Source organism: Phyllobates terribilis, unplaced genomic scaffold, assembly GCF_046119375.1.
Source record: "Phyllobates terribilis strain yellow unplaced genomic scaffold, ASM4611937v1 Scaffold_13__5_contigs__length_258822181, whole genome shotgun sequence".
Classification (NCBI taxonomy): domain Eukaryota; kingdom Metazoa; phylum Chordata; class Amphibia; order Anura; family Dendrobatidae; genus Phyllobates; species Phyllobates terribilis.
In genome coordinates, this window is record NW_027362773.1 from 226,059,184 (window position 1) to 226,072,597 (window position 13,414).

A 13,414-nucleotide genomic window follows, 5' to 3' on the forward strand; every position below is an offset into this window, starting at 1 on the left:
TGCTAGGCAGAGTCCACAAAAGATTTTTTTCTGTTGCAAATGTGTTACACTCTGCTATAAGCCACCTAGTTCTTTAGTGGAGGTGAAATTCAGCTGTATGCAGAGCTTATGCAGAGTAAAAAAATCTATTTTTTGCTGTGACTAATGTGATACAGTAGGAGACATCTCAGTTTGAAATTGTTTGTAGCATATCTCCTAGGTTATACAGTCCTCATCCACACTAAAAAAATACTTTCTTCTGTTATTAACATCATACACTAAGGGACATCTCAGGGTGCCAAGGGAGGTTGGTGATACCAGAAAAACTAATAGTGAAGGTGCAAGAAGTGAGGAACAAATGGAAGGGGAAGAGGTGATGGGTGAGCAACAGTCATAACATGAAGAGGATAATCATCCCCTCTCTGTTCGTGTTTGGTGGGGGGGGGGGGGGGTAGAGTAAACAAGCATCAGAATTACCCAGCCACCAACACAGCATGGGTTTGAACCTCATTGAAGAGCCTGACATATGAGTGCCTTCTTGCTGCACTATCTGCAACATGATTCCCGTATAGTTATGATTCGAAATAGTGCCAGCTACTGGGTTGCCACTCTGTTACATCCACGTTATAAGAGTACATTTTCCAGATGCTTTCCACACTGGAAAGGGATCCGCTAATGCTGGAGTATCGAAACACACTTTTACACAATCTTAAGATAGGTTTTCCTCAAGACAGCAGTGAGACACACAGAGTGCATTGCAGCCCTACACTTCCAAACTCAGGCACGTCAATTCGTCAACGCCAAAATTTTAGCAGCAGCAGTAGTGTAAGTGGCAGAAGCAATTTCTGTGAGTCCTTTCACATATTTTTTAGACCACCTTGTGTACCAACACAACAGAGTACAAGTCTGACACGTGGTGAACGACTGGAGAGGATGGTGCACTCCTGATTGAGTCTCCATCTGCTGAGTTGGCTGTAGTGGAAGAGGTTTTGGCTCCTAATTCTACTATTTCTACTGTAGTGAAATTGATGCCACTTCGCTGGTGTCTGCGACTAATTTTTGGAAATGTGTAGAATCCTGATTGGGTTGGCTGTAACGGAAGAGGTGTCTCTCCCCATTATACTACTTCTAATCTACTGAAATTGTTGCCACTTCGGTGGTGTCAGACCTTAATTTTTTTAATGTGAACAGTCCTGGTTGGGTCTCCATTTGCTGGATTGGCTGTAGTAGAGGAGGTTTTGGTCTCCATTATAATAGTTATACTGTAATGAAATTATTTTTTTGATGCAGATATTGTTCTCCACACGGGTACACAAACATGATTAACTCAAAATTGGTTTTCTATAAACAACCATCAGCTGCTCCATCAAACGCATCTGTTGCTTCTTCCTCCTCCTTTGTCACCGTGCCAAGTTATGTCATGCAGGTCTCCGACCGCAGAGCCTCCAATTGTATATCTGCTCCAGTCAGGTACAGTGAGAGACCCTCAGCTCTGACAGAAGCTGACATGCTTGCTGTGTTTGTTTCACCAAGCACAACACATGTTTCTCAATCCACTGTAACATTTTCACCTGCACCTCACTCACGGTCCAGCAGTTTGTCTGGTTCACCATACTCCGCCCCATCTCAGCACTGCAGTCAGCCCTCGGTCCCGCAGTTGTGGTCACATAAAAGATTGTTTCCTCCTACACATGACAAAGCTAAGAGGCTGAACTCCACCATCTCCAATCTATTGGCCTCGAAAATAGTGGTGTTAGGCCCTAATTTTTTTAAAATCTGAACAATCCTGATTGTGTTTCCATCTGCTGTGTAGTGGAAGAGGTGTCGGTCCCCATTATACTATGTATACTCTACTGAAATTGATTCCACTTTGGTGGTTTTAGGCCCTAATTTTTTGAAATGTGGAGAATCCTGATTGGGTCTCTCCATCTATTGGGTTGGCTGTAGTGGAAGAGGTGTCATTCCTAATTCTACTATTTCTATTGTACTAAAATTGATGCTACATTGGTGGTGTTAGGTCTTAATTTAGGGAAATGTGAACACTCCTGATTGAGTCTCCATCTACTGGGTTGGCTGTAGTGGAATAGGTGTTGGTCCCTATTATAATAGTTATACTCTATTGAAATTAATTATTTGGTATAGATATTGTTCTCACAGGGTACACATGATAAAATAGAAATTGATTTTCTTTCTACCGTGGAATATAAAACAGGCTATATTTCATCTTTTAATTCTTTGGTGCAGACATTGTTCTCCACACAGGGGAACACAGACATGGTAAACTCAAAATTGGTATAGAAAGTAGACTACATCTGAGCTAAAAATTCTTTGGGGCAAATATTGTTCTCCATATAGGGGAAAAAAAAAAGTTGGGTCCGAGCAGCTTCCTCACCATCGACCCCAGACATTAACTCCTGGGTGGGGTGAGGTGATCCTGAAGAGACTCAGATACCTGAGGGTCATGCGGACTGTACTGTGCTGTCAGGGCGAGAAGAGGAAGAGGGTGACTGTCATCTTAGGGAGAGAAATGGAATAAACATTGGATGATTTTGAGGTTGTGGATCCCACTTGGTGTGAACCCAGAGGCTCGCAGCTGAGTAGTTGATCTGAGGAGATGTAGGAGGAGGAAGATGAGGAGGTTATGTTGTGTCCTATGCTCACACACAGAGTGATGCAACCGCGATGAGCACTGCATCCTTAGTCACAAATGTGGCTGTGGCAAGCAGCGATTGTGGGTCTGCAGCTCTCTAAGAGATTGAACTCCACCATCTCCAATTAGTTGGCCAAGAAAATGGTGGTGTCAGACCCTAATTTTTTGAAATTTGAACACTCCTGGTTAGGTCTCCATCCCCTGGGTTGGCTGTACTGGAGGAGGTGTCGGTCCTAATTACATTATTTCTACTGTAGTGAAATTGATACCATTTTGCTGGTGTCTGCCACTTATTTTTTGGAAATGCGGAGAATCCTGATTGGGTCTCCATCTCCATCTATTGGGTTGGCTGTAGTGGAAGAGGTTTTGGTCTCCATTATACTACTTCTACTCTAGTGAAATTGACGTCATTTTGGTGGTGTCTGACACTAATTTTTAGAAATGTGGAGAATCCTGATTGGATCTCCATCTGCTGGGTTGGCTGTAGTGGAAGAGTTTTCGGTCCCCATTGTACTAGTTCTACTCTAGTGAAATTAATTCTATGGTACAGATATTGTTGTCACAGGGGTACACAAGATATAATCAAAATAGTTTTATTTAGTACCGTGGTATATAAAGCAGGCTATATTTCATCTTTTAATTTGTTGGTGCTGACATTGTTCTCTATACAGTGGTACACATTAGTTAAGAGAGAGCACTAAATGTGCTCAACTTAGTCGTTCGCCGGTTTCTCAAAACTTACCCTGATCTGCCAGAGCTGCTTGTGAAAGTAAAACATGTGTGCCCATTTCAGAAAGTCAGCTACAGCTTCCGCCACCCTGGCAGTGCTTCTGCAGCGGTTCACAGCTTCCAGCTCATCGACTGTTGTGCAATGTCACCACACGTTGGAAAACAACGTTGCGGATGTTGGGAAGGATTTGTGAGCAGCAGAGGCCAGTTTCTGAGTAGCAGCTTCAACACGCCCGTCGGAATTCAGGTCAACCTCCGCACAAAAGAGCTGTTGAGTGGGCATGGATGTCTGACATCTGTGCCATCCTCCAAAACTTTGAGGACTCCACCAAGATGGTGAGCAGTGATGACGCCTGTAATGATACAGAGCTCAATCTTAATAAGCCAGACGTTTAGATTTGTTAATCTAAGAGAAATACCCTATTACCTTTGTGCATTTGTGTCTGGTCAATAAGAACAGGCCAGTATTCGTATAACCATGATTGTTATCCCCTCTTGGGGTTGGAAACAATGCTGGTTGCTAATATGCTAATTGTACTAAAAGCCAGATGAATGTTGATTTAGACACAGATTTGTATTCTACATAATTCTAGTCTAAGGGTACCGGCCCTGACTGGAAAGATTAGAATCTGCTCAATTAACCATCAGAGAGACATGGATACATTTTGGGGAATCTAGGAGAGGACGATGAAGTCACCTGGCCCCATGGATATGTTGTTTGGGGTTGCTAGGAGGGACCCACCGGTCGCCTAGAACCCATGGAGACATTTGAAGTTGCCAGGAGGGACCCACCGGTTGCCTGGCTCCATGAAAACTCTCAGAGAGGCCAGGTTAGGACCCTCGGGTCTCCTGGTTTTGTACCTCAATGGACTGCTAGCTTCCTAAGCTTGCTGCTACCTTCTCTTTGTGGGGGCCCACCAGAAGTGGGGGGCCACTGGTTGAGATAGTCGGCCCTGGAAGTCTCCAAAGTCGCAGCTGTTCTATCCCAGGTGAGCAGAGAAGGAAGGGTGAGACTGTGTAATGTTGTACCATCTCGGGTATTTGCTGGGACTGTTCTGTGTGTTTATTGTCCGCTTTGTGGTTCAATAATGTATTGCCACACTGTTTTACCCGCACCCTGTGTTGTCTGAGTAGCGCTATGCCCACGGAAGACCTCAAGTCTTCACAATGCCATAATTAGCGTCACCATCCCACTTCTCTGTCTACTGAAATGCTCGCTGCTCACAGTTAAAGAGGAGGCATTGCAGGCGGAGTAAGGAACTATATAGGGTGATACTACACAGCCTCATCTCAACGCGGATTGGGTGATAATGAGAAGGAGGAGAACTTGGACAGTCATCCTCTTGGTGAGGACAGGGATGTCTTGGCTGTCTTGGAAGTCTTGATACCCCTCTTTCAGTCTGTGGGAAAGCTGTATTCATTAATGATGGCCTTTGAGAGGTGAAAACTTTGGCTTTACTTATGCAAGTTATTTTTCAAAACGCATTGCAGATCAGGCCATTGCCCAACTCTGCAGTTATGAAATTCAAGGCGCAAAGAAAGATCTTTGTGTGTCGAAGCACCACCAAGAAGTGTGAGCTGATGTTGAATGGGCTGTCACTACTTATGGAACAAGCTGCATTACAGGACTTTCCTGGGCAAACTAACAGCCGGAGTATGTACAGTTTCCCTCTATGCCAGTCCTTTCACTAAGCTAAAGAATATGGCTGAGGTGAAATACAACTGTCAACGAGAAGCAATGTAAGACTGAAGAACATTTGACCCACCACAGGATTTGATTCCGAGGGACCACCTTTCTCCCCTGATCAAGAGCCCCATAGCAGCTGCAAGGTTTGCGCTATGAACTCTCCTGAAGGAGAAGCCAGGGCCCACTGGAGGAGTCTCCGGGTTCTCTGGTGGGCCTGTCCAACCCTACCAAGAAGCAGCCCTGGCTAAGAAAAGTCTGTGTGAAGGTTCCCAGACACTCTATGGCTGCATTTTTACTGTGGACTGGCTCCAGCAATCTATAATATTGCAATCTATGAGATCCCTTCACTGGCTCCCAATTGCCCAGTGTATCCAGTTCATATTACTAACACTGACGTAAAAAAGCCATCCATAAGCTTTTTTCTCTGTACATCTCTGAACTAACCTCCCGATATCTTCCCTTACGTAATCTCCTGTCCTCCCAAGACCTCCTTCTCTCCTCCACACTTATTTTCTCCTCACCCACCACCTCCAAGGCTTCTACCAAATATCCCCCATCTTCCGGAATTCTGTGCTTCAACACGCCCGATCAGCTACCACATTCAGATCCTTCAGACTGAACCTGAAAACCTACAGCCTGCCATTGTCTCACTGCCACCTCAACACCACTGGAGCTAATGCAACTCCACAACCTATTGTCTCCATCCCTACCATCCTGTAGAACGTAAGGCCGCAAGTGCAATTCTATAAGACTTAAGATGCAATATGGCACCTTGGCAAAACCCAGTTATGTTCTCCCTCTGATATCTAACAATAACAAACAGGTCATGCTGGAAAAACTTGCACCTACTGCCATTCAGTGTATTCAGCTCCTTTGTGAGAAACTAAAGTTTGGGCAACCAGTGTACCAAATAAAATTCCTGAAGTATGGAAATTGTGGATGGCTTCGCTACTGGTACTGGGTGCTAATACCAAACCGTGGCGTGCCATTCATTGAATATTCCTGGCTGGTTGGAGACAAGCTCATTCCCACAGAAAAGTACCAGCAAGCTAAGGAGATGGTGACCTCTATCATCATGTAGGAGTTTGATCAATGTCTAGTAGTCTGGTTTTTATACTAAAGATCCCGCTCATTTTTATAGTTTTAAGTGAGTACACAAAGACCATGGTTTCTGAAGCAGTGCATCCAGGCTGGAATAGTGGCGGACAAATTGCTGTACCATCAGTTTGAGGATGCGAGCCATGTAAGGTATATACTGTCCTCATACGATAGCATTGTGTGCAGTGAGACATGTAGCTAACCCTCCTGTCTTCTTTAAGAAAAAGAGGCAAGTCAAGCTTGTTGGAGTGCCCTTTCTGCATCCAGGGATGCATGCTATAGTTTCAGTTGGATCTCTTCCTCAGCAAAGGTGGCTCATGCTTTCGCTGCTTCCGCTTTTGCGCGTGCTATGGCGGCGGCATTGCTGACGGATGATGCCTTGGGGGAACCAACTCGTGATTTCATCTTAATAGAGGATGCTCATCCTTCAGACATGATGTGACTGGTTGGAGACCACTGCAATATCTCTATGAAGGCTCTGCGTGGATAATGGCAGGCCCCGTATGGTACGACAATTTAGTGTGACCGTTAGGAAGCTGCTGCGATAACCGTTGCGGGCTCCACATGGATAATGGCGGGCTTCATATAGTCAGATCTTCTGAGCTTGTTCTTAGCAGTTGCTTCACTATACTGTCCTCACACGATAGCACAGTGTGCAGTGAGACATGTAGCTAAACCCCGTCTTCTTTAAGAAAAAGAGGCTGTGAACTTGTAACCTTCTTTTATTGATTGGAGATTGACAGGAAAGGATGAAACTATAGGGTGTAATAACAGTTGTATTTCAGAGCATATATCTGTACAAAGCATACTGTAGATATGGGGGGGATTCTCTCTGCAGTGTTGTAACGTGTGTCTCATTTAAGCAGAGGTTGAGGGTGCAGGTGGAGGCCATAGAGGAGGTAGAGGAGGCATAAGCACTGGAGGAAGCGTTACATACAGAGGTTTGTCCCACAAGCCTTGGGGATTCCAACACTTGCTGTCTAGTGACACCTCTAGTGGTTTAGTTCTCCATCGCCTGGTGTGTAGTACTTTAGTTCTCCAACCCTAGTTGTTTAGTAGTTTAGTTTTCCAACCCCTGTTGTATATTAGTTTAGTTCTCCTTGTTCTGTTGTGTATTTATTTAATTCTCCAACTCATCCATGCCCACCCCCAGGGGTTAACATCTGGTGATGAGGGTTTGGCTTCCTCTTGGCCCCTACTTCATCCAGGCTCAGATCAACTGAAAAAAATTTGGGCATCGCGACACATGCTTTCCCCCTCTTGAGTTTGTGAAGCTTTGGATTAGACCTCTGATGCCCCGGAATAGAATGTGTGAACAGCTCTTCAGACTCGCCCATCTGTGGTTCCCCACAGTCAGTTGAGTGGTTGAAGAGTTGTGATGCGGATGAAAACAAGGGTAATTGGGGTGCCACCTCTGAGGACTGTACTGTGTGTTATGTTAAGGTGGAGGAAGAGCAGCGGAGGCCACTTGATGCAGTGCTTGTCATCTACTGGAGCACATGTTCTTCCTGGCCCTCATCTGCAAGGCATACCGCTGTGCGACTGGCAAACAAAGGGAGTGGAGTCCAGTTACAGAAGTTTTCAAAATGCTGCACAATTGCTCACTGCAGCAAAACAAACCTAGTTCTCATCTCTCATATCATACGTGTCTCACAACCCTATCCAGCTATTCAGTACTTTCAAGTCTCTCCTCTCTCCACCAGCTCCCCCTCCTTCTTCTCTCATCTCAGCTGAAGACTTAGCCTCATTCTTCAAGCAGACGATTGACAACATAGGGCAAAGCTTTTGCTGAAAATCCCAACAGCCCCTCCTCATAACTACTCAACTCTCCTCCTCCAAAACCAGCTTCTTTGCCATCACGGAAGATCATCTTTACGGTCCAAATCCCAAGCCTAACCCTCCTCTTCAACCTGTCACTAACAACTGGGGCCTTCCTCTCATGATTCAAACATACCTCAATCACACCCATCCTCCAAAAGCCCTCCCTTGATCCATCCTATATCTAGCTATTGCCCCATCTCATTTCTCTCCTATGCCTCTAAACTACTGGATCAACACTTCCATTTTGAACTGTCCTCCCGCCTCTCCTGCTCCCTCTTTGACTGCTTACAATCTGGCTTCCGACCGCACCATTCCACTGAAACTGCCCTGACTAAAGTCATCAACGACCTACTAACTGCCAAATCCAAGCCAGACTACTTTGTCCTCCACCTCCTAGATCTGTGATCAGCCTTGTCACAGTAGACCATTCCCTCTTACTACAGACTCTCATATCTTGGCATCACAGACTTGGTCCCATCTTGGATCTTTTCATACCTAACCGACAGGACATTCAGTGTCTCCCACTCACACCAACTCCTCATCTCGCCCCCTATGTGTCGGTGTCCCCTAAGGTTCAGTTCTAGGACCCCTGCTCTTCTCCATCTACACCTTCGGCCTGGGACAGCTCATAGTCTCACGGCTTTCAGCATTACCTCTATGCATAGGCAGATTATAGTGAGGGCAATCTGGGAAACCGTCCGGGGCCCGGAGCTCCAGGGGGGCCCTTGGCCAGATTGCCCTCACTATAATGTGTGTGCCGCGGATGCGGCGCACATATTCCGGAAGGCAGAGGCGGGCTGGACGTCAAGGGGTGGGGGGAGCCGGGCCGCTCACCCAGCAGCTGCACAGGGCCCCTGCTTCTTCTTCAGCTGGGCCAGCACTGCACCTGTAAACTTTGAGTGCTGGCCCTGCCACTTCACAGCTAGGAGACATGGCCCTGTGCACAGTTGTGTCTGCTAATGTGACGGCAGGCAATTTGCGCCCGGCCTGCACTGCTGCACCGGAGAGGAGCTGGACGATGGGAGCCGAGCTGGGGAATGGTGAGTGACGTGTGTGTGTGCGCGCATGCATATATGACTGTGTTTATCAATGTACACAGGCCACAATACATATTAATGAAATTAATCTTCATTTATTAAAAAATAATGATAACAGGCAATGGAAGAAAAAGTGCACAATGCAATTGGCTATATGAATAAAGGAGGCGCAGCTGTGGAGACATAATTCATGGTAATATCAATATAACAATATATACATATATGTGCTTGTCCCCTCCATATCATGAAATCATGACCATGCTAATACACAATAATGCAGTACATGTGTACATATACCTGCATGTCACCCCTATCAAAAATATAATGGCATTCCCTTTAGGATTAGGATTAGGATTCCCTTTAGATTATGAGTGAAGGAAGGCAACAGGCTCCAACAGCAACGCGGCAGCGTTGCTGGTGGAGCCTGTTGCCTTCTTTCACCCCTACAGTTCTGGATTGCCCCTAATCTATCTGTCAGTAAGACATAAACACTGATGTGCTGTTTATACTAATGGGTAATTAATATTGTAAGATAGTATTCCCCATTACCATGCCCATAGGCATAGGGTTATATCAGGAAATGCCATTATATTTTTGATAGGGGTGACATGCAGGTATATGTACACATGTGCTGCATTATTGTGCATTAGCATGGTTATGATTTAATGATATGGAGGGGACAAACACATATATGTATATATTGTTATATTGATATTACCATAAATTATGTCCCCACGGCTGCACGTCCTTTATTCACATAGCCATTTGCACTGTGCACTTTTTCTTCCATTGCCTGTTATTTTTTTTTAACAGAAACAGAAAACTGGATGTACAGTAAAAAACCTGTGTTAGAGGTTCTGGTCTGGTACGGACCCCAAACTTTACCTTTCAGGTTCGCTCATCCCTACCCACAAGTGTTCGATTGGGTTGAGGTCTGGGGACTGTCGGGGCCAATTCAGCACATCTTATTTATTGTCATTGAACCATTTCTTCGCCAGTCTTGACGTATGCTTCGGGTCGTTGTCCTACTGGAACACTGTCATCCTTTTTATTCCCATAGTACTCGAGTTTACAAAGTAGCTCATCTTGTAGGATACTCACATATAGCTCAGCACTGAGACCACCATCAATCTTGGTCAAGCGTTCAATGCCTTTGGCTGTGAAACGACCCCATGTCATCAGGCTATACCTACCAAACTTAACAGTTCCTTCAATTTCCCGATCCGTTAACCCTTTTATCCATTGATTTTTCCAGACTCATTTGCACCCATCAGACCAACCTATTTTAGTCTCATTGCTCCAATCACTTGTTTCCATTCGTCTACAGTCCTCTTTTTGCAAATTCTAGCTGACGCCTCTTATGACTATATTGAAGTCAAGGCTTCTTCACCTTTTTTGATGCATCATTCCAGACTTTTATAATGTATGTCGCATGGTGCTTGCATGGACATCTGTGACCTCATTATTATGAAGCATACGAGCCATCTCTACTGTGTTTGTTGTGCCAGAACTGACAGACCTTGTGATGAGCCGACTTTTGCCTGAATGTCCTCCTCTTGGCTTTTGAATAAATTGACAAACTTCATTTTGTATTCTTCCAGCTGTCATGGCACTCACATGATGCAGTTTGGCAATATTCTTGCCAAGAGACCACTATCGATGAGCTGGATGATGCTGTTTCTGTTTTCATGGGAAATCTTCTTCATGGCTTCACATTGTTTCAAGCCAGTGACCTTTCACTTGGGAATCAACCTAACAGCATACTGAGCTATTAGGGAAAGTGAGAACAGGTTGTATTTTGTAGTATACAGAAAGAAAAAGATTTTTCACCACCGGGAGCAAAACAGTAACAATGCAGTGACATGACCAGAATCTGATTTTGTTTGAGACATGTTTGTGCCTGATCTTTCACTCAGATGATTTCAGGAGAAAATTTTAATACCCAGTCCTTCTGTTCTTCAGGGACATTAGAGGTCACCATTCACAATAGATGTCAACTGATCCCAATGGAATTGATGTTTTCGGCCAACTTCATGCTTCATTATTTTATTGCATATTTGCTACATGTACAACCTTGATATATACAAATTCATGGCATACAGTCACAAATAATTCTCATTTACTCCACTTGCAAAAAAAACATACATACGTCTGTTTTGTCGTGGATCAACTTCTAATTATGAATGACACCATTCCTTTTATCATACAATGTTTTTGAAAATGGGAAAAAAATTCAAAGTGTGCTGAAATTGTGAAAAAAAAAACAATTCTGGCATTATTTTTTGGGTTTTTACAAATGACCCAGTATCATAGTTTTCAAGATTAGTAGAATTACAGCAATACTAGGGATGAGCGAACGTGCTCGGTGATACTCGGATATCACTTGATTATCTGGGTGCTTGGATGTGCTCGGCACTCGGTTTGCATTGGCTGGTGCTCTGATTTGAAGCTCGAATCCCCGCCCTACATGTTTGGCTCCTGTTACACAGCCAATAAACATGTGGGGATTGCCTGCCAGTTACAGTAATACCGTATCCATCTTGGTAGTGGCATTACTTTGATTGGCTGGCTGCATTACCTCATCAGAGGTTATAAAAGGACAGGTGCCACCACGATCGGCACACTGACGCCATTGCACAGCTCAGTGACAGTTGTGACTGGAGGGAGAGAACAGTTATCCAGGCCTGTGAGTGTGCACAGTTTAGCTAATCAGAGTCCTCTAGTGGCGATACTGGTGCTGATGTTGAACCATCATACGAACAGTTCTTCTAACAGCTAATTCTGTGCTTTGCTGTTTGTTCCAGATACATTTTTCATTTAGTCTAGAGACATTTTTGCGGGAGCAAAGAGAGTGGAAGAATACAGGCTCCAGGCAGCTCTTAGGGCTTGCAGTCCATGCTAAATATTTAGCTGCTGAACGTGACCACATTATTTTTTTGAAAAAAATAACTATATTGTCATCCATACAGTTTAACATGCTTAGTGTTACATTACGGTGTTATATAAACCTAAAAAAGAGTTCAAACTTTTTTTGGATTGAATTAGTCATCCATAGAGTTTAACGTGGTTAGTGTTACATTATGGTGGTAAATAAATTGCAAAAAAAGTTCACAATTTTTTTCTGGATTGAATTAGCCATCCATAGAGTTTAATGTGGTTATTGTTACATTACGATGGTCTGAAAAAACTCAAAAAAATGTTCAAATGTTTTTTCTGGATTCAATTAGCCATCCATAGACTTTAACATGGCTATTGTTACATTACGGTGGTATACAAAACTCCCCCAAAAAAACATTACATTTTTTTCTGGATTCAATGAGTCATCCAGAGACTTCTACGCACTGCTTAGTGTTACATTACGATGGTATATAAAACTCCAAAAAAAGTTCAACATTTTTTTCTTGATTCAATTAGTCATCCATAGAGTTTAACAAGGTTAGCGTTACATTACAGAGGTATATAAAATTCTAACAAAATGTTCTAAAAAATTATCTGTATTCAATTAGTCATCCATACAGTTTAAAATTTTTAAAAACCGCATAGCCTTCTACAGTTGACCAAATGATTTGGTTCCAAAAATTGACTATTGTCATCCATACAGTTTAACATGCTCTGTGTAAAATTCCGAAGGTTTAAAATTTTTAAAAACCACTTGGCCTGCTACAGCTGACAACATTTTTTGATTTGTTAAAAACATTTAGTTTCAATTAATAAAGTAAACTTGGTTTCCAGAGACCAAGCAATTAGAAAATGCATAAGGTGTGCAATAAGAGACTGGGAAGTTGAAGTGCTGATGACACGCATACACCGAGGACGTGGGGCAGGTGCGACTATGCCTGTTGCTGGAGCACAACATCCACAACACATAGCAGGGGCGGACACAGACTGTAGTGGGCCCCTGTGCAAGAAATTTTTTGGGCCCCCCCCCTGCGCTTCATAAGGCAACAAAGTTATCTAAACATAACCCCCCCCATGTGCATCTCTCGCCCCCCCATGTGCAGCTCTCATCCCCCCCATGTGCAGCTCTCATCCGCCCCATGTGCAGCTCTCATCCCCCCCATGTGCAGCTCTCATCCCCCCCGTGCATCTCCCATCCCCCCCGTGCATCTCTCATCCCCCCCATGTGCATCTCTCATCCCCCCCCATGTGCATCTCTCACCCCCCCCATGTGCAGCTCTCACCCCCCCCATGTGCATCTCTCATCCCCCCCCCATGTGCATCTCTCACCCCCCCATGTGCATCTCTCATCCCCCCCACTCCTAGTTAACTACTTGTATTTAAAACAAATAAAACTTGTTATACTTACCCCCATGCGATCCCTGCAGAATCCTGGCGCTCGTCCACGTCGCTGCCACCAGACGGTGCCACATGCATAGACATCAGCTTTTGTTTTGGCCAAAAGATTTTTAAAGC